Genomic DNA, 27,971 nt, shown 5'->3' with positions numbered 1-27,971 from the left:
GCGATGAAAACAATTATCTGTAGACATTGGCCTATTCTTCTCACGGATAAGGACCTACGTTACAACTTGACAGCATATCCAACTATCACTTGGCGCAAATCTAAAACTTTAGGAGAATTACTTTCTAGGAGTCATTACATACCACCAGGGAACAAGTTTATCTTTGGAAGCAGGGGTCCACCCTGGGGAAGTTTTCCCTGCGGTGGATGCTCGATCTGCAGATACGTTCCCAGAGTTTCAGATTTTTGTAACTCCAGACACAACAGAACATACAAAATTCTATACCACATATCTTGCGAGACAGAGGCAGTGGTGTACCATTTAACCTGTCCATGCGGACTAATCTATGTAGAAATGACCATGAGGCCATTAACAGTCCGTATCCAGGAACATATCCGAGATATAAAAAATTCAAGACTATGCCCCAATCCGGAATCATTGAAAACCATTCCAAGACATTACTTAGAGGCCCATAATGGAGACCCTAAAGGCACAATTGTATGTGGTATTGATCATATCCACCTAGGAATTAGAGGGGGCAATGTAAAACAAAAATTATTACAAAAAGAAACACGGTGGATAACGGTCCTGGATACGGTAGCTCCCCGTGGGCTCAATGAGAGCATGAGTTTCAAGCCTTTCTTGGCCTAGAGAGCCGGAGGATTGTTTAGTCCATTTTAACTGTTTTTTAATACTTTTGAGATTGATTTTAACTTCTATATTTGTTTCATTGTAGGGAATTCTTCTTCTTTTGCAATGTCATTGCTACTTATAGTATGGGAGCTGTGATTGGTCATGGACGTATACATCGCTGTTGCGATATCAAATCCCATGTGAAGACTACATCTGATGGATGGATGCACCTATTATCTCCTTAGGCCTTATGGCCTTTTTTATATATATGTATCTTATCATCGGTATGACATATGTTTGGCTAATGTGTCTTTATATTCTTCATTAATGCAGATTAATGTGATTCTTGTTATATCACTTATTATATGTGATGTTATGTGTGCAAATAAGTTTAGCATGCTATATAATTTGTATTTATGCACGATGACCTTTTGGGAATATACAGATACATACATATTATGTTGGGTTATCCTGTATTATCATAGACCACCTCCCCCTTTTTATATAGGTTCTGAACATGTGCATATCATCTTATATATATATATACGGAATACACCTAGAGTCAACTACTATATTGAGGTTTATTTTTCCTCATAATTGCATCCCCCTATTCGAATTGACATTTGATAGATCGGAATAGCACTCTGGTTGCTGGTGGACTGGCCACCCACCTGACACCAGATGATGCATTCACGATCACAACAAAATACTCACACTCTCCTCCCTATCTATTATTGCCATGGCACTCTGTTCATGTGCTGTCGTACGCCCAGAGCGTCGTGGGCGATTCCTGGGTTGCCTTGACAGTGGGAGGTATGACGCAATTCCTCTTTCCTGCTGTGTGCGGCGTGCTCGGATTCGCCCGGACGCCTGAGAAGGCAGGGCACCGCGTTCGGAGATGCGCTTATTGGCCAGAGATTGCTGCTCCCTCATATATCTACGCCTACCTGCTCCATCATAGCCACGCCTCCTGACGAAGCCGCGCATGCGAAACGTGAGTTGAGGCGCGCTATCCGATCACCTACAGCAGCTCCTCCATACTTCAGATTAATATGTCCCAAGGTAATGCCTTTTAGAATTAGATCTGTATTAATTACTATGTCTAGTTATTTTGTATATCCTTAGGAAGATTGTATTTGCATACCCTTGTGGCTTTTTGAGCTTTATGTGCATGTCCGTATACATATACAGGCATACTTAGTGTGGATTACTCTGCAGCTGGTGAATTGGTCTCTTTTTCCTTTTGGGTTATTCCATATCATCCCTGGCTTGGCCCTTCACCTTAGACATCAATGATACATTTTTTACCTGTTGTTTATGATATAAAAATATCTTATGTATAATAAAATTTATAAATTCTTTCATTAATAGCTCTATCTCTGGCTATTTTTGTTTGAATGGGGTGTCCTCCATATACTTCCTAGTGGATCCTGGTTACACCTCCCTCTCCTCTTTTGGTGTTAGTATAATTACCCAGCTTTACATTGCACTGTAAGGTTTTCAGAGCACCGTTCATCAGTTTGAGCATTTTATCTGGCCACAGCATGGAATAGTGTCTGCAGAGCTGAGTAAAACTTAGCTTTTATTTTTTTAATTTTTACGCTCTGTTGAAGAGATATTAGCTTGTAGAGTTTATTCTATTATTCATGTTATAGTTAAACTGGGTGTTACCAGGGATTTGTCTCTGGGTCGTGTACTTCTTCCCCTGAATGGGGTTGACAATCATAAGTAGGCAGCATTATGCAGGGTAGAAAAAAGAATACACCCTGCTATCATCACTGATATCTGCAGCTACTATTTAGAGATGTCACAGAGCTATGTATCATTATAAACTCTTCCAGATCTTATCGAACGGCAGTCAGTGTGGGGGGAGGATCAGAACTGAGAGCTATGTGAGATAAGCTGTGGAAGTGTTGTAATGATAATGATTTGTCTCATGTGGTGAGGTGGATCCTCCAAGCCCTAGGACCAGGTGAGCACACGAGCCACGGGCATTGGTGCAGCAGGCATGTAAGGCACGCAGGAAACAGGTACTGGAAGCACTGTAGACTGCAGGCAGATAGGACATCAATAAGCAGATACCGGAAGCACTGGAGGCCACAGGCAGACCGGTCATGGGGAAGCAGATATAGAGCAGATACTGGAAGCCGCACGAGAACTAAGAGTCTTAATACCATGACACAGGTGTGTGTCTTGGTGAGCTTTATATAGGACTAAGCAGATCACATGGAAGCATGTCGGGCCACTTGCAAAGTCAGACACGGAGCACAACAGAGTTGAGCGGACCGAGGTGACGGGAGCAGATTCCGGACCCGGGACAGGTGGGTAAGAGTACATCCCTCTTATAGCTCCTCCCAAATTCATTTAAATCAGCGAAAAGAAGATTAAATCAAATTGTTAGAAAAAGAGCGACCATCGAGCCTATGAGCAGGCTGAAGCTACTCCAGGATTTTAAGATATAGATAGTCACTGGGAGGTTAGATCGTTTAAGAAGATGTCATCAATCCTCAATGTCCAATTTTAATTTCATGACTAAGATTTCACAGTCACCAATGGAATAATTCCATTCTAGAGAAAATTTCCTGGAGAAGAATCCACGGGTATGTTTTCTTACTCTAGAGGTATTTTGCGAGAAAACTGCTCCAACCTCAATAACAGAGGCTTCCACTTCAATGAAGAAAAGTCTGTTCACATCAAGATGGTTCAAGACAGGAGCAGTAGAGTTCTAAAAATGCTTGAGTTGCAGATCCCGACCAGTTCCTGGAATTAGTGCCCTTCCGAGGATCGTCAGTTTATAATAAACTGGCAATAATTATTAGCAAAGTCAAGAAAGCTTTGACAAGCCTTGAAACCAACTGGCTGTGGCCAATCCATTATGATGGAAACTTCCTCTGGATCTATATGAAGACCACCTGAAGAGATTATGTAACCGAGGAATGGCAATTCTTGTCGCTCAAACAGGCAATTCTTGTTACTCAAACAGACATTTCTTGAACTTGGCATTGAGGAGGTCTTGTTGTAGCCTTATTAAAATGGAAAGGACATGAAAGCCATGAGCGTCACAGTCTCTTAAGATTACGATGTTGTACAGATAGACTAAGACATATTGATACAGGACATCACAAAAGACAAAAGATTTGATTCACAAAGTGCTGGAACATAGCCGAAAGGCATCCCCAGATATTCATAGTGACCATCGAAGGTGTTGAACGCTGTCCTCCGTTCATCACCCTCTGTGATGCAAATTAAGTTATAAGCACCATGTAGGTCTATCTTAGTGAAGACAGTAGCACCTTTAATTCTGTCGAATAACTCAGAGATGAGGGGCAATGGATAACTGTCTTTCGGAATAATTTTTTTTCAAGATCCAATAATCTATATCTCACAGATCTATCTTAATTAAGAAAAAACCTGCACAAGCTGGGGATGGAGATTTTTGGATGAATGCCTTCTCGAAGTTTAAGGTTTAATGTAAGAAGACATTGCCTCAATCTCTGGGAGAGAGAAGATAAACGCTCCCTCTGGGTGGTTCCATGCCTGGAAGAAGGGGAATGGTGCAGTCCTGTGACTGATGAGGCAGCAGTATCTCGGCCCTCTGCTTCGAAAGGACATCTGTGAAGACCTGATAGGCCACAGGCAATTTAGAGACAGTATGAAACGCTGAATCACTTCTCACAGACAAGACGTGAGTCAGGGTAGTCAAAGAATCTGAGGTCAAATACCTCGTAAGCAGAGGGAAAAGACAGAGGTGTAATCCGGTAATGGTCTGAGGTCAGAATACCAGGAAGATAGCGGATCAGAGCAAAGAGGCTAGGCAAAAAGATGGTCAGAATGAGATATAAGGTCAGGCAGCAATAGGTCTACAAGAAAAGTACAAGACACAGTGAAACTGCATTTTTTGAGACTCCTGCTAAAGTTCTCTCTTGGTTGGATACTAATGAAAAAGGCCTGCGGAACAGAGTATTCTGAAATAATTTCTGCTCTGATATTGTGGGACAGTAATCCAGGTTGACTCTTTTTTTTTCCCTCCTTTCCTGTGTTACATTTCAACAATGCTGGTAGCTTTGATAGTTTATATTATGTCTAATGCAGGTGTTGTGCTGAAGTTATGGGTGTAGTACATATCACTGTGAGTGACAATTAGGATTGAGCAAACCCGAACTGTTCGTACCAAACCTCGAACACAGACTTTTTAGCAGATGTCCAGTTTACTGTTCGGGTTCGGATACCTAATAAAGTTTGTTGAAACCCTGCCGCTCTGTCTGTACGAGTAGTGTGCCTAAAAAATAATTCTACCCTGCAGCTGTCTTTTTGAGAGTACTAGTGTGCCTAAAAATAATTATACTCTTTATCATTAATAATTCTAATCTTTTTGCCATTTGTAGGCCAACATTTTTTTTGCTCTACTGCTGAGTCTATACGCGTAACATAGTAGTAACATAGTAACGTAGGTTGAATGAAGACCTAGCTCCATCCTGTTCAACCTTTCTCCCCCAATTGTACTCCCTACACTAACTTACTAACTTACTGGGACTAGGCCTCACAAATGTATTATTACCATTTTTATTCTTGCTGCACTATTACAATTAAAAATTAACCCGTTTATAATTTTTGATTAGTTTTATATTTTTTATTACTCTTATGATTCTTATAATGGTATTACTAAAATCCCTATGCCTAAATCTGTTGATCCAGAAGAAGGAAAAAAAAAACAGGATACATTCAGCCAATTTGCATCAAGGGGAAAAATTCCTTCTTGACCCCGAGAAAAGGCGATCAGTCCAAGTACCCTGGATCAAACCTAATTATGATACTAGTTATGTAATTACTATTATCATATTAAATGTACTACTATACTTGTAACATTTTGTCTGATTTAACTGTAGCCCACAATATTATGTGTATTTAGGAAATCATCCAGCCCTTTTTTGAAAGCTGTTATTGTGTTGGCCATTACTACCTCTTGTGGTAGTTCATTCCACAGTCCAACTGCTCTGACAGTAAAGAACCCTTTCCTATTTAGGTGCCGGAATCGCCTTTCTTCCACCTGTAATGAATGCCCCCTGGTCCTTAGTATGGTCTTTGGAAGGAATAAGTCATGTGCTAGTCCTTTGTACTGACCACACTTATATTTATACATGTAAATGGGATCCCCTCTGAGGCGTTGTTTATCTAAGCTAAACAAGTTCAACTTTTTCAACCTCTCATCATATGAGAGGCCTTCCATCCCTTGTAATAATCTAGTTGCCCGGCTTTGAACTGACTCTAACTTCTGAATATCCTTTTTAAAATGTGGAGCCCAAAACTGGATCCCATATTCCAAATGTGGCCTCACCAGTGATTTATAAAGTGGTAACAATACATTGGGATCGCAGGATTTTATTTCTCTTTTTATACATCTTAATATCCTGTTTGCTTTCGCGGCTGCTGCTTGACATTGGGTACTGCTGCTCAGCTTACTTGTAACCAGAATACCCAAATCCTTCTCCTGTTCTGTACTCCAGAGTATACTCCCATTTAATGTGTATACAGCAATAGGATTACTCCGTTCTAGGTGCATTACTATACATTTATCTACATTAAACCTCATCTTCCAAGTGTTTGCCCAATCAGTCATCTTATCCAGATCATTCTGCAATATCATAATGTCAAGATCCGATTTTAATACCCTACATAGTTTGGTGTCGTCAACAAAAACTGACACTTTACTGTCAATCCCGTCCCCAAGGTCATTAATAAAGAGGTTGAAAAGAATCGGCCCTAGCACAGATCCCTGTGGCACCCCACTGCTGACTATGTCCCATTTAGAGAATGTACCATTTATGACGACTCTTTGTTTCCTATCATTTAACCAATTCCTTACCCATCTGCATATAGTTCCCCCAAGTCCTTGCTTCTGTAGCTTCAGTATAAGGCTGCTATGTGGTACAGTGTCAAATACCTTTGCAAAATCCAGATAAATCACATCAGCTGCATTACCAACATCGAGATTTGCACTTACCTCCTCATAGAACCCCAACATGTTGGTTAGACACTACCTATTTTTCATGAATCCGTGCTGATTATCATTTATTATATTATTCTCTGTGATATAACTCTGCAGGTCATCTCTTATGATGCCCTCAAAAACTTTGCACACTACTGATGTCAGACTTACCGGAGATCCAGTAGTTACCTGGATCCACCTTCTTACCTTTCTTAAATATTGGTACCACATCCTCCAATCCCGTGGCACTACCCCTGTTACCAGAGAGTCTAAGAAAATGAGATTCAGCAGTTTGTCAATTTGAGCTCAATTCCCTCAGTATCCGTGGATGAATACCATCTGGGCCGGGGGATTTGTCAATGTTTAAATTGCTCTGATGCAGGCGTACTTCTTTTTGTGTTAAACTAGTTATATTAGGTGGTAAACTTTGATTTTTGCCATGCTGAAAGATCAGACGGTTTGTTGGTGAACATGGATGAAAAGTGCCTGTTTAATATCTCAGCCTTTTCTTTGTCCTCTATAATTATCATGTTATCATCTTTTAAGGGGCCGATACCATCTGATTTTTTCTTTTTGGCATTGATGTATGTATAAAATTTGTTGGGATTTATTTTACTGTCGCTGGCGATTTGTTGCTCTGTAGATAATTTTGCTAGCTTGATTTCTTTTTTACATTTCTTATTTAGGTCTTTATACTCCTGAAAAGCTATTTCTGTATTCTCGGCCTTAAAGATTTTGAATGCCCTATGTTTTTGTCTTATTAAACTTTGTACTGTCTTATTTATCCATGTTTTTTTTTTTTATTCCTGGACATCTTATTAACAGAGGGTATAAATTTTCTACAGGATTCTAGTCGTATTTCCTTGAACATGCCCCATTTACTTTCGGTATCCCCAGTTACCATGACATGGTCCCAGTCTACACAATTAAGCTCTTCCCTTAATTTGTTGAAATCAGCTTCCCTAAAGTTCCAGGTTTTTGCATTTCCTTTTTGAAATGTTTTATTGAATATTACATTGAAACTTACCATATTAAGGTCACTCTTTCCCAAATGCTCCCTGACCTGTAAATCTGAAATTGTATCTGGTTTATTTGACTGCACAGGATCCAGCAGATTACCTCCTCCGGTTGGTTCATCGACCAGCTGCGAGAGGTAATTGTCCTGAACTGTGGATAAGAATTTGCAACTTTTAGCACAACTGGAAGATTCTATGTCCCATTGAATATCTGGATAGTTAAAATCCCTCATAATAAGGAGCCTATTATTGTTTGCTGCATTTTTAATTTGTTGCAGCATTTCATCCTCTACCAGTTCAGCTATATTAGGAGGCTTGTAACAAACTCCAATTAAAATCTTTCCATTATGGCCATCCCCATGTACATTAACCCAGACTGACTACATTGTCGCAGCCCCCCCCCCCCCCCCAGTGTTGTCATTGAGCACAGGTTTTCAGTTGGATCTAACGAAAATACACACCCCTCCACCTTTTTTGTCTTTCCTGTCCTTTCTAAATGTAGTATATCCTTTCACGTTTGTCACCCAGTCATGGCTTTCATTCAGCCTGGTTTCCGTAATACCTACCACATCATATTCCATGACCGACATAAGAGTCTCCAGTTCTTGCATTTGCCAGCAGACATTTAATACTATTAGCACATTTGTTACTCCTACTCAGCTCCCTACTTTCCTTGTGTATCCCAGCCCCCCTAGATCCTCTATAACCCCTGCTGTCCCACTCTGTCTATCTATCCCCTTATTAGCACGAATACCCTCCCTCCCCCCAGATCCTAGTTTAAAAGCTCCTCCATCCATTTAACCATTTTTTCCCCCAGCATAGCTGCACCCTCCCCATTGAGATGCAGCCGGTCCCTACTGTAGAGCCTGTAGCCGACAGCGAAGTCAGCCCAGTTCTCCGTGAACCCAAACCCTTCCTTCCTGCACCAATTTCTGAGCCACTTATTTATCTCCCTAAACTCCCACTGTCAATCTAGTGACGCACGTGGCACCAGCAGTATTTCTGAAAACCCCACCTTGGAGGTCCTGGCCTTCAGCTTCTCTCCTAGTTCCCTGTAATCATTTTTAAGGACCTTCCACCTCCCTCTAACTTTGTCATTGATACTGATGTGTACCATGATCGCTGGATTTTCCCCAGCCCCACCCAGCAATCTGTCTATCCGATAAGTAATATGTCGAACCTGAGCACCCTGCCATGGGCGTGGAGGAGTGAATATTTATTCCCTTTAGTAGTGGGCACAGAGGATCACTGAGCCGCAGCAGGAGCAGCGGCCGTGCTCAGATGCTGAGATCAGCTACTGACAGACAGGATGCAGCGTTGGAGCAGAGGGTAGGAACGTGAGTAGAAGTGTTTATTTTTTTCATGTGTGCAGTGATGAGGGGCCATGTATACCAGGATAGGGGGCCATGCATATCAAGATTGGGGATGAGGTGGCCTTGCATATTAGGATTGGGGATGAGGGGACCATGCATACCAGGATTAGGGATGAGGGGGCCATGCATACCAGGATTGGGGATGAGGGGGCCATGCATACCAGGATTGGGGATGAGGGCCGTCTGCTGAATGCCCCTCATTACCAGGGGCGTGGCCAAAATTTGACACGCGGCTCTGCTCCGTATGCCTCGCAGACACGTGGCTCCGCACGCTTCGTACACACACGGCTCCGCTCCATACGACTCGCACATGCATGGCTCCGCTCCGTACGCCTCGCACACGCGCGGCTCCGCTCCGTATGCCTCGTACACACGCGGCTCCGCTCCGTACACCTGGTACACGCGCGGCTCCGCTCCGTATGCCTGGTACACGCGCGGCTCCGTTCCGCACCCCTGGTACACGCGCGGCTCAGCTCCGTACACGCGCGGCTCCGCTCCGTACACCTGGTACACGCGCGGCTCTGCTCCGTACGCCTGGTACACGCGCGGCTCTGCTCCGTACGCCTGGTACACGCGCGGCTCTGCTCCGTACGCCTGGTACACGCGCGGCTCTGCTCCGTACGCCTGGTACACGCGCGGCTCTGCTCCGTACGCCTGGTACACGCGCGGCTCTGCTCCGTACGCCTGGTACACGCGCGGCTCCGCTCCGTACGCCTGGTACACGCGCGGCTCCGCTCCGTACGCCTGGTACACGCGCGGCTCCGCTCCGTACGCCTTGTACACGCGTGGCTCCGTACGCCTCGTACACGCGCGGCTCCGTACGCCTCGTACACGCGCGGCTCCGTACGCCCCGTACACGCGCGGCTCCGCTCGCCCCGTACACGCGCGGCTCCGCTCCGCTCGCCTCGTACACGCGCGGCTCCGCTCCGTACGCCTCGTACACGCGCGGCTCCGCTCCGTACGCCTCGTACACGCGCGGCTCCGCTCCGTACGCCTCGTACACGCGCGGCTCCGCTCCGTACGCCTCGTACACGCGCGGCTCCGCTCCGTACGCCTCGTACACGCGCGGCTCCGCTCCGTACGCCTCGTACACGCGCGGCTCCGCTCCGTACGCCTCGTACACGCGCGGCTCCGCTCCGTACGCCTCGTACACGCGCGGCTCCGCTCCGTACGCCTCGTACACGCGCGGCTCCGCTCCGTACGCCTCGTACACGCGCGGCTCCGCTCCGTACGCCTCGTACACGCGCGGCTCCCCTCCGTACGCCTCGTACACGCGCGGCTCCGCTCCGTACGCCTCGTACACGCGCGGCTCCGCTCCGTACGCCTCGTACACGCGCGGCTCCGCTCCGTACGCCTCGTACACGCGCGGCTCCGCTCCGTACGCCTCGTACACGCGCGGCTCCGCTCCGTACGCCTCGTACACGCGCGGCTCCGCTCCGTACGCCTCGTACACGCGCGGCTCCGCTCCGTACGCCTCGTACACGCGCGGCTCCGCTCCGTACGCCTCGTACACGCGCGGCTCCGCTCCGTACGCCTCGTACACGCGCGGCTCCCCTCCGTACGCCTCGTACACGCGCGGCTCCGCTCCGTACGCCTCGTACACGCGCGGCTCCGCTCCGTACGCCTCGTACACGCGCGGCTCCGCTCCGTACGCCTCGTACACGCGCGGCTCCGCTCCGTACGCCTCGTACACGCGCGGCTCCGCTCCGTACGCCTCGTACACGCGCGGCTCCGCTCCGTACGCCTCGTACACGCGCGGCTCCGCTCCGTACGCCTCGTACACGCGCGGCTCCGCTCCGTACGCCTCGTACACGCGCGGCTCCGCTCCGTACGCCTCGTACACGCGCGGCTCCGCTCCGTACGCCTCGTACACGCGCGGCTCCGCTCCGTACGCCTCGTACACGCGCGGCTCCGCTCCGTACGCCTCGTACACGCGCGGCTCCGCTCCGTACGCCTCGTACACGCGCGGCTCCGCTCCGTACGCCTCGTACACGCGCGGCTCCGCTCCGTACGCCTCGTACACACACATGCGGCTCCGCTCCGTACGCCTCGTACACGCGCGGCTCCGCTCCGTACACCTCGTACGCACACACGCGGCTCCGCTCCGTACGCCTCGTACACACGCGGCTCTGCTACATCCACACTGTAAACCCCTCCTGACCCCACACATAAACTTCACCTCATCCAGCACCATGACAACCAGCACAGCAAAGTCCTGCATCCACTGAGGCCCCTGATCATGTGACCCCTGACTCCTCCCCTCCTGTGACCTCATCACAGGTCCTGTGCACACAGCCATATATGTGGTGGCGGCTCTGCAGGTGGAGGTATGTGGAGACCCCGTTATTCTCTTTCAGGATTAGCCGTTATTCACACTCGGCCATTTTCCTCAGTATATAATAAATGTCCTTTATCGTCTTTGTGATGTTTAGTTTTCCATCATTTTCCCTGTTTCCTCCCTGAATAAACCCGTCCTCCCCTCCCCCCCCCCCCAGGTGCTGGTCGCTGGGGTCTGACCTGTGGACCCCCAGAGATCCTGAGATCGGGCTCTGCAGTCCTGGATGGATGGGAGGTTTGTGCTCGGCCTCCCCTCCCCCAGGTGCTGGTCGCTGGGGTCTGACCTGTGGACCCCCAGAGATCCTGAGATCGGGCTCTGCAGTCCTGGATGGATGGGAGGTTTGTGCTCGGCCTCCCCTCCCCCAGGTGCTGGTGGCTGGGGTCTGACCTGTGGACCCCCAGAGATCCTGAGATCGGGCTCTGCAGTCCTGGATGGATGGGAGGTTTGTTCTCGGCCTCCGCTCCATTCATTATGGGACTGCAGGAAACGTCCGAGTGCTGCAGGATTTTCCGGGGCTGCATGATAAGGCCACGGCCCCACTATCAGTATTTGGTCAGTACTGGGTCAGTATTTTTTCTCTGGAGTGGGAGCCAAAACCAGGAGTGGGTGATAAATGCAGAATTGGTAACTTGTTTCTATTATACCTTTTCTCTGATGGATTGCTGGTGGATTCTCTGGGCCGCACCATTAAGGACATAACAACCTTATGCGCTTTATATACATAAGTAAAAAGCCAATGGGAAGGGGGAGGTTGGTAATACTTTCGCAAACCACTGTACATACACGATGCATCCGCACACTGCGACTTATGACGACATGAGCTCAGGTACTTAGTATCTTTCCCATACAAAGTATTAATTACAAGGTCTCCTTTTCACTCCCCCTACAGATGGTGGTCATCAGTGATAGGGACCGTCCATATGGGTAAAATAATGGGTTCACCAGCATCCCTAGTGATCAAACTGGCTAGAGCTCATAAGGCTCTTCCTCCTAAAGGATCTTCACCTCAACCCCGAGATATAATATGCTGTGTAACAGACTATGGAATGAACGAGGAAATAATGTTCGATGGAGTACATCTTCAAATCCTACCTGACCTCTCTTGGGTTACTCTACAAAAATGCTGAGAGACAATCAGATTTTATATAGATGGGGGTTTCCATTCAACCTTACAGTCGGAAGAAATGGTCTGTCACCAATTCTTAAATCTCCAGCGGACCTAGATCAATTTTGTTCAACATTGGACATATCAATCCAAAAATAGCCAAACTGGGAGCTGACCACCTCCGCCACTTTCCCCAGCATGGCACGGGTTCCAAGCAAAAAAGTATGAAACTTTTCCCTCTGGCTCTCCCCAGGTCAAGGGCCATCAACATATCAAATGATAAAGGCACACAGACCTGATGTTCCTGGATATCTTAATTCCAGAGGAGGGCCGCTGGCCTGACACTTCTGAATGCTTCTTCCACACTGAAACATGACCGTATATTATGGAAAAGGAAAAAAAGTGGAAAAAAAAAATCATTTGATGCACATGAAGGGGTTTTCCTCTATTTTGTTTACTGTGCTTGTGCCTAACTGACTACTGCAGAGTCTTCTGGTTCTAATCTTTCCCCCACTTTGGTATTTTCAACTTCTTGACGTTATTTCTTATGTCAGAGATGGACTTCAACAAGTTTCGTAATTTTTTCTTTTTTTTCTACTAACCACTCTTTGACTCTGTTTTTTTCAGAGCTCAAATATAAATGAGGACACAATTTTGATTGTGGACTCATGTTGTGTCGTTTATTATGATTTACTTGTTCTTTGTATTTCCCTCACCCTCTTCCCTCTCTCTTTTGCCCCCATCTTTTCCCTTTTTCAAGGTACACTCATCAAATATGTATCCTGTTGTGGAGTGGGTAGTCTGATGGGGCACCCTGTTTGCCAATGTTCAAGATTGGTTGGGATTGAGTTGGGTAACTATTCTTTTCTACATATTCTACATGCTCATGATACACAAACGATGGATCTGCCATGGTGCGTCTCTTTTCATTAAACGTTAAGGGACTTAAGAAACAAATGCCTCTTGACATTAAGTTAAGGAACTGAAAACTTTAAAAGCAGATGTGGCATTTCTTCTCTTAGCGGCCCAGCTGAAGGAGAAATCAATCCAGGCTTTTCCCTTTGCGGTCAAAAATGAACAACGTCACTTTATTTATGATCCCCAAAAGTAAGCTGATATATTCTGTGAATATTATTCCCATCTATACTCTCTTCCCTCTAACCTACCTACAGACCTGAATAAGAGATTCAAAACCTACTTAGATTCCTGCCAGTTGCCAACCTTAAGGCTGTGTGCCCACTATGCGTTTTTAAGCTTTTCTGCAGCGGCAATTCCACTGCAGAAGCGCTTAAAAAATGCTTGGTAGAAGGCCTGCCATGTTCCCCAATGATAATCCGCTGTGCACATGCTGCGGAAATTTCACCTGCGGATTATAATTGCGGAAAAATCCGCAGCACTACCAATCATTTTGTGGAAGCGCGGCGTTTTCGCCACCATTGACTTGCATTGGAACGCATGGAATCCGCATCACTCCATCTGCAGATGCGCATTCCATGCGTTTCAATGTGTGGATGGTACTCTGGTTTGGAGAAGAGGAGACTCTCCTCTGGACCCGGGTACCATAGTACCTGTAAAAAAAAGAATAAAATAAAAAATAAATATTATACTTACCTTCTGATGGCCCCCCGGCGTCTTTGTCTCGGCTTGCCGGCAGCTCGCGGCAAGCTGAGACCAGGACATCGGGGGCCATCAGAAGGTAAGTATATATTTATTTTTTACCATTCTTTCGGTTGCACTATATAAATCCATGCCGTTTGAATGGATTTATATAGTGTGACCAAGTTGACAAGCACTTTCCAAGTGATGCTAAAATCCGTTGGAATGCGCTTGTCAACCCGCATGCGGAAATGCATGTGAAAAACGCTTCACTTCCGCTTGTCCCTGGCAGGAAAAACGCATGTACAATCCACATGCGTTTTTTCTGCCAGGGAGATGCAGAAACGCTCAGGAAAAAATCCGGAGCATTTCTGCATCGTGGTCACATAGCCTAAATATGGAAGCTCTAAATATCTGATTATTGATGTCTGATTGGACAATTTGAAAAACATTCTATCCGCTACATACTGGATTTTCTTATTGATTTTGACATAACTCTTCATTGGCAACTCTTTGTCTGATACAATTACAATGTTTTGCAAGTTTGTAACAAGGGTTAATCGAATACATATTTGTTATGTTAAAGATAAAAAATGTTAAATTAACAGTTGAAAGAAAAAACATCGGATAGCACTTGGCCATGTTATACTCTCGTGAGAGCGAGCCCTAATAGTTGTCCTGTGGACGTATTCTCCCTCCTGAGCTTTGGGTCTTTGCAGCAAATCCAGCGTGACCATGGAATTCTTGGCTGCTTCTCTATTTAGTGCCCTCCTTGCTTGGGATGTCAGTTTAGGTGGAAGGCCATGTCTTGGTAGGTTTGCAGTTGTGCAATACTCCTTCCATTTTTGGATGATGGATTGAACAGTGCTGCGTGAGATGTTCAATGCTTGGGCTATTTTTTTTTTATAACCTAACCCTGCTTTACTCTTCTACAGCTTTATCCCTGACCTGACCGGTGTGTTCCTTGGTTTTCATGATGCTGTTTGATCTCTAAAGTTATCAAACAATTCTCTGAGGCCTTCACATAGCAACTTTAGTTATAATAAGGGCAAATTACACATAAGTGGTCTCAATTGACTAATTATGTGACTTCTGGAGGCAATTGATCACTCAGGATTTTATTTAGGAGTATCAGACTACAGAGGCCTGAATCCAAAAGCATGTTACAATTTGTAGATTTATATTTTTAAAACAATTTAAGAACCTTGTATAATTTCCTTTACACTTCACAAATACTTGCTACTTTGTGTTGGTATCACATAAAATCCCAATCAAATCCATTTACCATATTTTTCGGACTATAAGACGCACCGAACCATAAGATGCACCTAGGTTTTAGAGGAAGAAAATAAAAAATTAAGCAAAAAATGTGGTCATGATGCACTTTTAAGGGGGAGGGGGTCTTCTGCTGACACTGGTATTGGGGTAATGTCCCCCAATTCTGACAATATCCCCCATCCTGGTATATATGCCCCCCTCCTGGGATGCCTGGCATCCCTCCATCCTGGTATGCATGGAACCCCTCCATTCTGGTATGCATGGCACCCCTCATCCCTGTCCTGGTATGCATGGCACCCCTCATCCCTGTCCTGGTATGCATGGCACCCCTCATCCCTGTCCTGGTATGCATGGCACCCCTCATCCCTGTCCTGGTATGCATGGCACCCCTCATCCCTGTCCTGGTATGCATGGCACCCCTCATCCCTGTCCTGGTATGCATGGCACCCCTAATCCCTATCCTGGTATGCATGGCACAGCAATCCCCATCCTGGTATACATGGCACAGCAATCCCCATCCTGGTATGCATGGCACCCCTCATCCCTGTCCTGGTATGCATGACACCCCTCATCTCTGTCCTGGTATGCATGGCACCCCTCATCTCTGTCCTGGTATACATGGCACCCCTCATCCCTGTCCTGGTATGTATGGCCCCCTCATCCTTACCCTGGTATGTATGGTCACCTCATCCTTATCCTAGTATGCATGGTCCCCTTAATCCCCATCATGCTGCATATAAAAAAAATAATAAACACTCCTACTCACCTTTCTTCTCTCCTCCAGCGCTGAGTCCTGTCTGCCTGCACTGATCTCTCCATGTGAGCCGCGCATGATGTCACTGCCATGCGCGGCTAACAAGGAGAGATCAGCTGCCGGAAGTCACTGCTCCCACGCCGGGACTGTGTGCGCGGGGAGCAGTGACTTCACTCTCCTGCATAGCCGGCACACAGCGGAGCCGCGCTGCGGCTGCTGCCGGCTATTTTGTGTGCCCGCTTATTAAAGGGCATGAATATTCACCCCCTCCCCACGCCCATGGGCGTGGAGAGAGGTTGAATATTCATGCCCTTTAACAGGCGATTCCGGCAGCAGCAGGAGCCGCAGCGTGGCTACACTGTGTGCCGCTATTAAGGAGCATGAATATTCAGTGCTCCCCGCGCCCCATGAGCATGGAGAGCAGTGAATATTCATTTTCTTTAGCAGCGGGGACAGTGTAGGCTGCAGCGGGCGGCTGCTGCCTCCTGTGCCCCGCTCCTCCACCGCTACCGCTCCCCCCACATATATATATACTCCCCCAACATTCGGACTATAAGACGCACCCCCCATTTTCCTCCAAAATTCTGGAGGAAAAAAGTGCGTCTTATAGTCCGAAAAATACGGTAGGTTTGTGGGTGTAACATGAAAAAATTTGACAAATTTTACGGAGTACGAATTCTTTTTCAAGGCCCTATATGTAGTGCTGCCTTATATATTGCCAAGGGGATAAAAACACAGCAAGCAGTCTGTAAAAAATGAGTAGCACACAGATGCCATCTATATGCTGGCCACATTTTTTTTTCTCAAATCCATTCATTTGAATGACCAAGTTTGGTCTGCAAACTGGCCTACAGTAGAACATTTCTTACTCTTTTTTTTTTTTTTTTTTTTTTTAAAAAAGTGAACAGGGTGTAACTAGATTGCTATGGGCCTCAGGGTAACATTTGGGCCTGGGTGCCATACATGTCCGCATCTTTTCTGCTGCCAGTGATTGGATATAAAGTCTCCAGTAGTTGTGTTATTACCTAGGACTCTACATGATGTTATTTATCAGCTCATCTTCTCCCCATTCAGGTCTCTACAAAATCTGATCTTCTCAGTGGAAATCTTCTATATAAGAGATTTTTCCTGATACATCCATCAAGGAAAGGAAGTGTGACAAGATGGTGGAGAGGATATTACACCTCACCCTAGAGATCATCTTCCGTCTTACTGGAGAGGTGAGAGATTCTGATGATGTCACATTACATCATTCTTATCTATGGGAATAACAGATGGACAGAACTGGAGAGGTGAGGACTCTGGAAATGTTTAGTGAGATTTATTAATGTGTCCCTCCATAACCAGGATTACACAGTAGTGAAGAAGACCTCTAGTGAGCGCTGTCAGGACCCTGTGTCTGAGGGATGGGGAAAACCCCTGCGCCCAATCACGGGGCCTCCACCTCACCCCCTGATACATGAGAACATCAATGACCAGAAGATTCTAGAACTCACCTACAAGATGATTGAGCTGCTGACTGGAGAGGTGACACTGCTGGGAAATTATACAGTAACGCTATACCGGGAAAGGGGGTATGACAGTATCATTGTATGTGTCAGGTTCCTGTAAGGTGTCAGGATGTCGCTGTCTATTTCTCCATGGAGGAGTGGGAGTATTTAGAAGGACACAAAGATCTGTACAAGGACGTCATGATGGAGGTTCCCCAGCCCCTCTCATCACCAGGTAATAGACAGGAGTAAATACACACGGCCTATAATTATCTGTATGTAAAGAATGAATTCAGTCCCTGTATGTGTTTCCTCCAGTTCTATCCAGTAAGAGGACAACACCAGAGAGATGTCCCCGACCTCTTCTTCCACAGGACTGTAAACAAGAAGATCCCTATGTTCCTCAGGATCATCAGGTAGATGGACAGAAGGAGTCATGAGATCTCCCCTAGACGACTGTGAAGGTCTTGTGCTCAGTCTAGTTTTAACGACCAGTATTATACACTTCTGTGAAAAAATAAAGCATCAATATTTCCAAATTCATTTTGAAATGGAAGCAATGGTCTGATTGAAACGAAATTTTGCATGGTTGTAGGCCAGACACTGAATTTCATGATACAGAAATTGTTTTTCTGTTTTCAAATCAATTCTAGAGGCTGCAACCCTCTGAACACCCCAAATTGGAAAGTGGCTAGAACAGTTCCAAAGCAGTCAACTTTTCTCTGAAACTGTTGAATGGATTGGTTTGAAAATTTCGTCAGTGATCGTCGATTGTCTATCATTTGTGATCCTGTCAAATTCAACCGCCTACGATTAAAACTATCCCTCTTGTGAGCCCCTAAACTCAAACCCTCCCCAAAGCGTTGAAAATGGGGCGATAATGATAATTCATATTCATCTCCTCACATCTACTGATCATTCTAACCAATTTGCATCATCAGATTACCTGTCAAAAGCCACCAAGGGGTAAAAACACCTTTAACCCCCCCCCTTCATAAAAGTGGCGGGGTTGGGGCATTTTGGACAGTCAGCATGGATTGTGGTGTGTAATGCTGTAGTAAGGTATGCCCCCCATTTTGTAGCAATACTTTCCCCCCAAAATAAGGATTGGGGTGCAACGCGAAAAGGACCCAAATTTAATTTCAACCCCATGAAATGAATTTTCATAATGGAGGGAAGATTTCGAAACTTGGGTCAAAAGGTGGTGTAATCCTCCTTTCCAAACTCCCAAAACCCCATTACTGTACAAAAGAAGAAACCACTCCTTTCAACTCGTTTTCACGTCTGCACTTGTGATTTTGTTGAACTTGTGATTTTAACCATTGTTTCAGGTGTCTGTTGGGTTTTTATTTCCCCCTACAGATATGCCTTACAGATACACCTTAAAAAGAGTTGTTAGCCCTTACACGGGTGTGGGAGAGGAGATGAACATAATGTTTGCCTCTTTGCCTAAAATTACATTTTAGGGGGTAAACGCTAAGGAGTACACATGCAAAACCCCTGAAAAGGGGGATAAACATTCCGATTTCTTGACATACTGATTTAACCAAGGTCATCATTATTGCCCTATTTTCCACCCTTTGGGGAGGGTTTGAGAGTAAGGATGCACCAGAGGGGTAGTTTTTATCGTAGGCAGTTGAACTTGACAGGATCACAAATGGTAGGCAATCGACCATCACTGACGAGATTTTCAAACCAATCCATTCTACAGTTTCGGAGAAAAGTCGACTTCTTTGGAATTGTTCTAGCCACTTTCCAAATTGGGGTGTTTAGAAGGGTTGCAGCCCCTAGAATTGATTTGAAAACAGCAAAGCAATTCCCGTTTCATGAAATTCATGGTCTGGCCTACAACCATGCAAAACTTCGTTTCAATCCGACCATTTTTCCATTTCAAAATGAATTTGGAAATATTAATGCTTTAATTTTTCACAGGAGTATATGTTTTATACTTGTGTAATGAGAATGGTGGAGATGGCAGGATTAGAGCTGATCATAGATGTGACTTCGTCCCCTGTCTGTGACTTTTGCAATATTTATTTCAGGGTGAAGATCTGACCCATATTAATACTACAGAGACATATGCGAGCGGTGGTGAGCGGAGTAAAGAGGAGATTCTTTCAGATGACAGCACAGGTGAGTAGTGTCCTCTATATTTTACTTATTCGCTGGTTGGTATATATATGTGATGGAATCAGTTGAATTAGTACTATATTCTGCTCTGCTATGTATGTCAAATGATAAGTAATGCCTAATTTTTGCACTGAGAAGTTAATTTTTGGGGGGCATCTGTTTAATGTCTTGCTAAATTGTTATTTTGTGCTGGATAGGCATCCCTTCCAAGACAAGGACATTGGGGGCTGTGAAGAAGCATTGACTCCTTTTAACTGTCCAAAAAATATCCCTTTCTCAATACGCCTTCCAGGACAGCATTGGAGGATGTTGTCCACGCCCTATTGGGGGACAGGAACATAGAGAGTTTAAAAGCCCCTCTCCACCGTCAATCCCCAGCGTTTTCCTGTCCCCCTTGGGGCATGGAGAGATCCTGCAGTGCTGTCGGGCCGGCAGGGCAGCGCTGTGTTTTTACCTGTGTTGCCGGGCAGTGGTCGGTCGGGGTGCTCCCTCCTCCCTCCTTGCTGCTCCTCTTTGGGGACCACCCTGGCTTCCTACGTCCCACTGAGGGTAAAGCAAGCCAGGTGATCGTTCATGCCAGAGGCCGCTCCTGCTCTCCGGCATCTCCTCTTTCCTGGAGCTTGGACGTTGCCGCGCACACGGGGCATCCCCGCCGGATGTGACGTCGATGCGCGTTGGCACCAGAAGTGGCGTTGCTGTGGGCCCTGCCGCTCCGGCCTGAGCTTTCCACGCTGAGATGTGTGGAGGGGCTCTCCTGAGCCGAGGGGCGGTTTGGCACGCGTGCGCTGGGTGATGTCACTGCGGGTCCCATCTCTCCGGTCGGGGCGTTCCACGTGGGACGCTGAATGGTGTCCAGGACATCAAGGCCCATACCAACCCTGGATTGGCCCTTAGAAAGTGACCGGAAAGGGAAGGGGACTGAGGTCCCTTGCTGGGAGGCACGGTTTTATTTAAAACCCACCTGAAGACACCAAAAGGTAAGGCTATTCCCACTATGGAAGGTGATAGGTCCTGTACCCCTGCATCTGCAGAGCCCAGCATGCCCTCGGCTACAGTGAGTAGTACCTGGGTGGTCACTATGGGGTTATCTCGGCCTCCTTTTTTAGATGACACTAGATCTCCCCTCCTTCTAGTTACATGGGTTCCCTTCTCTTCCCCTTTCTTAGGAAGACAAGGTCCCCGTCGCTAAGAAGGATAAAGACCAGCCCCGTAGATGTGGCATCTCTACAAAAAAGCTGTCCTCATCCTATAAGAAGAAGTTGTGTCAGCCCTGTACGGATAAAATAATTAGAGAAGAAAACCCCTCACTGATCGAGGAGCTTAGATCACTCGTTAAACAGGAGGTCCAGGTGGTTAGACAGGAGGTCCAACCTTCCTTTGCTGCCCTACCTGTCTATTCCTCCTCCAGGCCATCTCCCCCTAAGAAGAGGAAGATCCAAGAATTGGACTCAGATGTGGCCTCTATGGACGCTAGTAGCTCAGCCTCTGATGATTTTGAGGAATTGGCATCCGTAGGGCCTGCCAAAACAGTAGAAACCGGTAGATATTATTTTTCCTCGGACAACTTAGAGGAACTACTGGATGCAGTTAAAGGCACTATGGGGCTGGAGGAAGTGGAGGTTCCCTGTTCTGTTCAGGACGAGATGTTTAGGGGTCTTAAAACCAAGAAGCAGACTGGTTTTCCAGTCCATGAGGTAATTAGGGATCTCATCCGACAGGAATGGGAATCCCTGGAAAATCGTCTCACCACCTCTTCGGAATTAAAACATAGGTTCCCATTAGAGGGTGAAGGATTTGAGTGGGAAGTCCCTAAGGTGGACATCCAGGTGGCTAGGGTAGTGAGGAAAACTTCACTTCCCTTTGAGGACTCGTCCCAATTAAAGGATCCTTTGGACCGCAAAATGGAAAGCGTCCTTAAAAAATCATGGGAAACTTCCTCTTCCTCTCTCAAAGTCAATATTTTCTCGACTTGTGTGGCCAGATCCCTCTTCAAATGGCTGACCCAACTGGAGGAACATCTGTCTCAGGGCACATCCAAGGCAGACCTGCTTGACTCCATCCCTCTCCTTCAAAAAGCCACAGGTTTCTTAGCGGACGCCTCAACTGAGTCAGTCCGGATCGCGGCCAGAGCAGCTGTCCTGTCCAATACTGCTCGCCGTGCACTATGGCTCAAAACATGGAGTGAGGATGTCACCTCTAAAGTTAAGCTCTGTTCCAGTCCATTCCAAGGAAAATATGTATTTGGCCCAGCCCTGGATGAAATCCTGGAAAAGGCCTCAGACAGGAAGAAAACCCTTCCCAAACAGAAACAGGCTAAGAAACATTCCTTTCGGCCTTCCCAAAGTCACCCCTCACAGTATAGAGGAAAGGGAAAATCTGGGCGCTGGAGCTATCCTAAAGGCGGCAAGGGCCGCAACATCCTTGTACCCCAGCAACAACACCAGCAGCAGGACAGGCAATGACTTGGTCCTTGTAGGGGGGCGTCTCTCGAGTTTCTTTCCCCAGTGGTGGGCAATATCTTCCTGCTAGTGGATCCTCAATACCATCGAGGAGGGTCTTCTATTGGAATTCGAGAGTCGCCCCCCTCAGATCCTGAGGGTCACGTCCCTTCCTTCTCGGGGGGCTCAGGAACTCCTATCGGTCGCCCTAAAAAACCTTCTGAATTCGGGAGTGGTGTCTCTGGTTCCCCCTGGCCAGGAGGGGACGGGTCACTACTCAAAAATATTCCTAATACGGAAACCATCAGGGACCCCACGCATCATAATCAACCTTAAGTCCCTAAACCATCACATCAAATACAGACGATTCAAGATGGAGTCTATAAAATCAACTATTCTCCTAATAGGGAAAGACTTCGTCATGGTGACCATAAATTTAAAAGATGCGTACTACCATGTGTCGATTCATCCGTCCCACAGGAAGTTCCTGCGGTTTGCAGTCCTCAGGGACAATATAACAGTTCATTACCAGTACAACATACTGCCCTTCGGCATCTCCTCAGCACCCCGGGTGTTTACGAAGATTATGGCAGAAGTCATTGCACTCATCCAGAAACAGGGCGTCTGCAAAATTCCATACTTGGACGACATATTGATTGTCGCTCCTTCAGTAGCAACTCTCAATCTTCACGTCTCTATAACCTTAAGAACCCTTCGGTCCTTAGGTTGGGTTCCAAACCTAAAAAAATCGCAACTCCTCCCTTCATCAAGGAGGAAGTTCCTTGGTGTATTACTGGACTCCAACAAACAGATGTCCTTTCTACCATTGGAGCATCAGACAGCTCTCAGATCCAAAATCTCAAATTTCAGACACCAAGAGAATCCAACGTTGAGAGCGACAATGTCTGTATTGGGGTCTATGACAGCCTGTATCCAGTCGGTGTTGTGGGCCCAGGCCCACTCAAGGCCTCTCCAGGATCATATCCTAAGATCCTGGAACAGACAAAGGGATTCACTGAACAAACGGTTCAGGATCCCCGGTCGGATAAAAGCTTCTCTTTCTTGGTGGCTAAGCTCCCGAGATCTTCAAAGGGGGATTTCTTGGACCCAGGACCCTCTAATTACAGTGACTACCGATGCCAGTTTACGAGGCTGGGGAGCTATGGTGGCCCGGATTCCCTTTCAAGGCAGGTGGAGTCCCGAGATCAGTGCCAGATCTTCCAACTTCAGGGAGCTAATGGCGGAAGAAAAAATGCTCAGAGCGGCAGTCAACCTAATCCAGTGTTCTCACATCAAGATTCTTTCGGACAACGTGACTACAGTTGCCTTCCTTCGTCATCAAGGAGGTACAAAGGTACACAACCTAAAACAGATTGCAGGCCGAATATTTTTTTGGGCAGAACAACATCTATCACTTTCAGAAATCCACCTGAAAGGCTCAAACCACGTTCAAGCAGACTTTCTAAGCTGGAAAGATATCCAGCCAGGAGAATGGAGCCTGAATCCTCAGATTTTCCAGTCGCTGGTAGCAAAATGGGGTCTCCCCGAGGTAGATCTCTTTTCCATTCGGTCAAACGCAAAACTTCCCCTCTTTTTTTCATTGGACAGACGAGACAATGCCATGAATTTGTATGCATTAGCCCATCCCTGGCATTTCAAGCTGGTCTATGCGTTTCCTCCGATACCACTGATAGCAAGAACCATCCAGAAAGTCAGGTTAGAGAGAGTGGCAACAATTCTGGTGGCCCCTCTGTGTCCCAAAAGGCCTTGGTTCGGGGCCATCACAGATCTCTGCCTAGAGGGTCCGGTAATATTACCACAGGTCAACAACCTTCTCTCTCAAGGGCCCCTGTTCCATCCCAATCCTCAGTGGCTAAACCTAGCAGCCTGGTTTCTGAAGCCGAGATCTTAAGATCCAAAGGTCTCTCGGAAGAAGTTATAAAAACTCTTCAACAGAGTAGGAAGCCAGTCACCAACGCGATATACTGCAAAATATGGAAAAAATTCCTATCATGGTACACCCCGAATATTCCTGGTATCTCACATCCCAACATTGCTCGGATCCTTGATTTTCTACAGAGTGGATTGGAGTTGGGTCTCAAACCCAGCACTCTTAAGGTGCAGATTTCAGCCCTAAGTTCCATATTCGACCAAGATTTGGCCTCTCATAGGTGGATCAAGAGATTCATAACTTCAGCACTTAGACTTCATCCAAGAATTCAGTCTCAGGACCCATCCTGGGATCTAAATGTGGTACTCAAGGGTTTACCCCTCTCTCCCTTTGAGCCTCTGTCCTCTAGCACAATACAGACTCTCTCTCATAAGACTGCCTTCTTAGTAGCCATCACTTCAGCACGGAGAGTAGGAGAGCTTCAGGCCCTTTCTATCAGAGAACCTTACGTGAATGTGACTGAAGACAGAATTACGCTTCGCCTGGACCCTTCCTTTCTCCCAAAGGTAGTTACAGACTTCCATCGTTCCCAGGAAATCATCCTTCCCTCCTTCTGCCAGAATCCTTCCAATCCAAAGGAAGCAGAGTTCCACCTCCTAGATGTCCGCAGAGCTGTCCTTTGTTATCTTCAACAAACTGAGTCTTGTAGATTGGATGGGAACCTATTTATACAGCACTCAGGGCAGAACAGAGGAAGGAAGGCAGCTAAATCCACTATAGCAAACTAGATCTAAAAGGCAATTGGGGAAGCCTATAGGAATCAACAAATGAATCCACCGATTGCCTTAAAGGCTCATTCTACCAGATCCACATCAACTTCATGGGCCGAAAGAGCGGGCGCTTCTACTGCGCAGATTTGCAGGGCAGCTACATGGTCTTCCCTTCATACATTTTCTAAACATTATAGATTAGACTTATCATCCACTAGGGATTTAGCCTTTGGTAGGAAAGTCCTACAAGCTATTGTCCCTCCCTAATAAAATATTGTTGGTATTCCTCCAATGCTATCGTGGAAGGCATATTGAGAAAATAGAATTAGTCCTTACCGGTAATTCGGTTTCTAGAAGCCTTCCACGACCGCACGAATTTCCCTCCCTTTGGATTCCATATAACTGTCAGGTAACCATTTTTCCAGGTGATCTTGGTAAACACTGGGGATTGATGGTGGGGAGGGGCTTTTAAACTCTCTATGTTCCTGTCCCCCGATAGGGCGTGGACAACATCCTCCAATGCTGTCGTGGAAGGCTTCTAGAAACCGAATTACCGGTAAGGACTAATTCTATTTTTTGGGAGTTTTTTGTTTGATTATACTGTGCAGGACAGGGTTCCGTCTCAGGGGCAACACAATATGGAACATAATGTACAGGCAAAAGATTTCTGGCTGTTTAAGGTCATTTGCAGTGGCAGTAGTACCGTTTGAAACAAAATGGACAGGCAGATGTCTTTAGCACTGGCTGCTTATTCAGTACAGGTTGGATCATGATGATCATGATGAACAGGCAGTGGCATCATTGGCTTGTATATAAAGACCATTACCCCTGTCCCCACTGGTAGATCTAATCATTGGAGATAGCTATGTTAATCACCTGTCCTGGCCAGAATGGTTACCTTCCCATACGACCACTGCCCTTTGTTTTGCTCCTCGTCGAGTTTTACAAGCTGCCTGATGCATCTCTGTGACATCATGTTCCTAGGTCAGTTAGAGACATATCCTTGTCTTAGTGTTGAGACTTCAGAGTTTAGTTGTTCAGAATGCTCCAACAATTCTTTTACATTGTGCGGTCGTCTTGCATTTGTGTATGATTCCTGTAGACCCTCAGTCCGGTTGGTTAATTCTCTGCTACGCAGTTTCTGGACCACCGCATCGGTTGCAGAAAGCAATAAACTGTTATTGGACTGTTCAGATTGTGCAGTTATATTTCAACTCTCCTGTGATTATTGCAGCCTCTCAGTCCTGACAGTTAACTCTTTACTAGCCTCCTGGATTAATGCATCGGTTGCATTAAGCATATACATTGTCATTGTTCATAATGTGCATTTATCCCTGGAAAATGCTGGTGTTTCTTCTGCCTCCCTGTGTGCTACTTTGGACTAGACGTTTCCCTTTGTTCTGACCCTATGGGCTACCCTGTTCCCTCCAGCCGCCTATACCAATGCTTTGGGTCCTTTTGCCCACCTTGACCTGCGACTTCATGAATCCACCTCAGTAAGTGAGCGGAACAAGCTGTAAGTGTTAGAACCTTGCTGTTAGGTTTTTTTTCCTTTGCTGGTCACATGACCTTGTTGGCCTATTTAATCCTGCTCCGCCCTTCTGGCTTTGCTGGACTTCATTGTATATCTACTTTCTAGCTAGCCTGTGCTCTGTATCTAGCTCTGTTAGTTTGCTTGGTCTACGGACCTCTATGTTCTATCTATTTTGTTTGTTCGTCTGTCTGCTACTATTTCTGTTAGGAGGTGTCCCATATTCCTCCCAGTCCTTAGTACTTGTAGGGATTCCCTCCCCACATCTATAGGTCTCCGTACAGACTAGATTAGGACTTTAGCAGGTCTGATCGCAGGATCAGGTTCCCTGTTACATCGTAGGGATTCAGCTGAGTCCTATAGTAGGGACAGATCTCCTCTCTTTCCTTAGCTTTGGTAGCAGAACATAACAGTAAGTCCAGCCTGCAAATTCTCTAAGGAAAGATTTTTTTTTTTTTTTTTTTTGTTCCATCATGGTGTCGGTTCAGGATTTGGCTAAACACCTGCAGGGACTCTCTCTGGAAGTGGCCGAGCTCCGTCAGCACGTGAGTAACTGTCCTGGAGCATATTTCTTGGAGCCTAAGGTATGTTTGCCGGATTTATTTTTTGGTGAACATCGAGAATTTTTTTCATTTAAAAATGCTTGCTTATTGTATTTTCGTTTGAGACCCAAGTCCTCTGGGGATGAATCCCAGCGCGTAGGGTTCATAATGTCACTTTTGCGCAAAGAGCCTCAGGAGTGGGCCTTTTCTTTGCAACCTAGTGATACATGCTTCAGATCAGTGGATAGTTTTTTTTCTGCTTTAGGATTATTATATGATGATCCTGACCGTGTGGCATCAGCTGAGACTGAGTTGAGACGTTTAAACAAGGATCAGGTAATGTGGAAAAATATTGTACTCATTTTCGTCGTTGGTCCACTCAAACAGGGTGGAACGATTCTGCTCTGAAAAGTCTATTTCTTGCTGGGCTCCGTGAAAGGGTTAAAGACCTGCTAATTGCTTATCCTACACCTGAGGATTTGCAACAGGCTATGCAATTAGCTATACGGGTGGATAGAAGACTGCGTGCTAGGGTTAATGAGAGCAAATCCTCTGCTATGTCAGTTTCTGGTTATGATAATGTGTGTACTAACAGTGGTGAACCGATGGAGATTGGATCGGTGGCACCTCGCTCTCAAGAAAAAGACCGTCGTTTTTCGGAAGGCTTGTGTTTCTATTGCGGAAAATCTGGTCATTTGATTAAAGGCTGTGAGCTTCGTATGAAGAAAGAAAAAAAAATGGTCAGTCACGCCCGTATTGCCTGTTTAAATTCCAAGGGTATATTTTTAGCTGCTTCCACGATTGCTCAGGAAAAATTAATGGAATTTCGGGTGTTTGTTGATTGCGGGTCTACACTGAATGTAATTGATGGGGGATTCGTGGAAAAACTCAATTTAAAACCTGAACCTTTATCATCCCCCATTGCTGTGGTTTCTGTGGATGGCTCCCCTTTGAAGAATATTACTCTCAAGGTCAGTGAATTTCCTCTCACTATTAATGGTGTTCACCATGAGAAATTGGATTTGGTAGTGTTGAATAACTTGCCTTCTCCAGTAATATTGGGTTTGCCCTGGTTAAAATTTCACAATCCTGTACTGGAT

The 27,971-nt window shown here is 46.1% G+C and overlaps 1 pseudogene; it reads left to right on the top strand.

Annotated features, from left to right (window-relative positions):
• LOC141271381 (uncharacterized) overlaps positions 1 to 27,971 on the top strand; it is a 526,239-nt pseudogene that overhangs the window by 479,042 nt on the left and 19,226 nt on the right.

This window comes from Phyllobates terribilis, unplaced genomic scaffold, assembly GCF_046119375.1.
Source record: "Phyllobates terribilis strain yellow unplaced genomic scaffold, ASM4611937v1 Scaffold_5__5_contigs__length_657084704, whole genome shotgun sequence".
Classification (NCBI taxonomy): Eukaryota; Metazoa; Chordata; class Amphibia; order Anura; family Dendrobatidae; genus Phyllobates; species Phyllobates terribilis.
The sequence above is the reverse complement of the archived record's forward strand: the minus strand, read 5'-3'. Positions and strand labels throughout refer to the sequence as shown.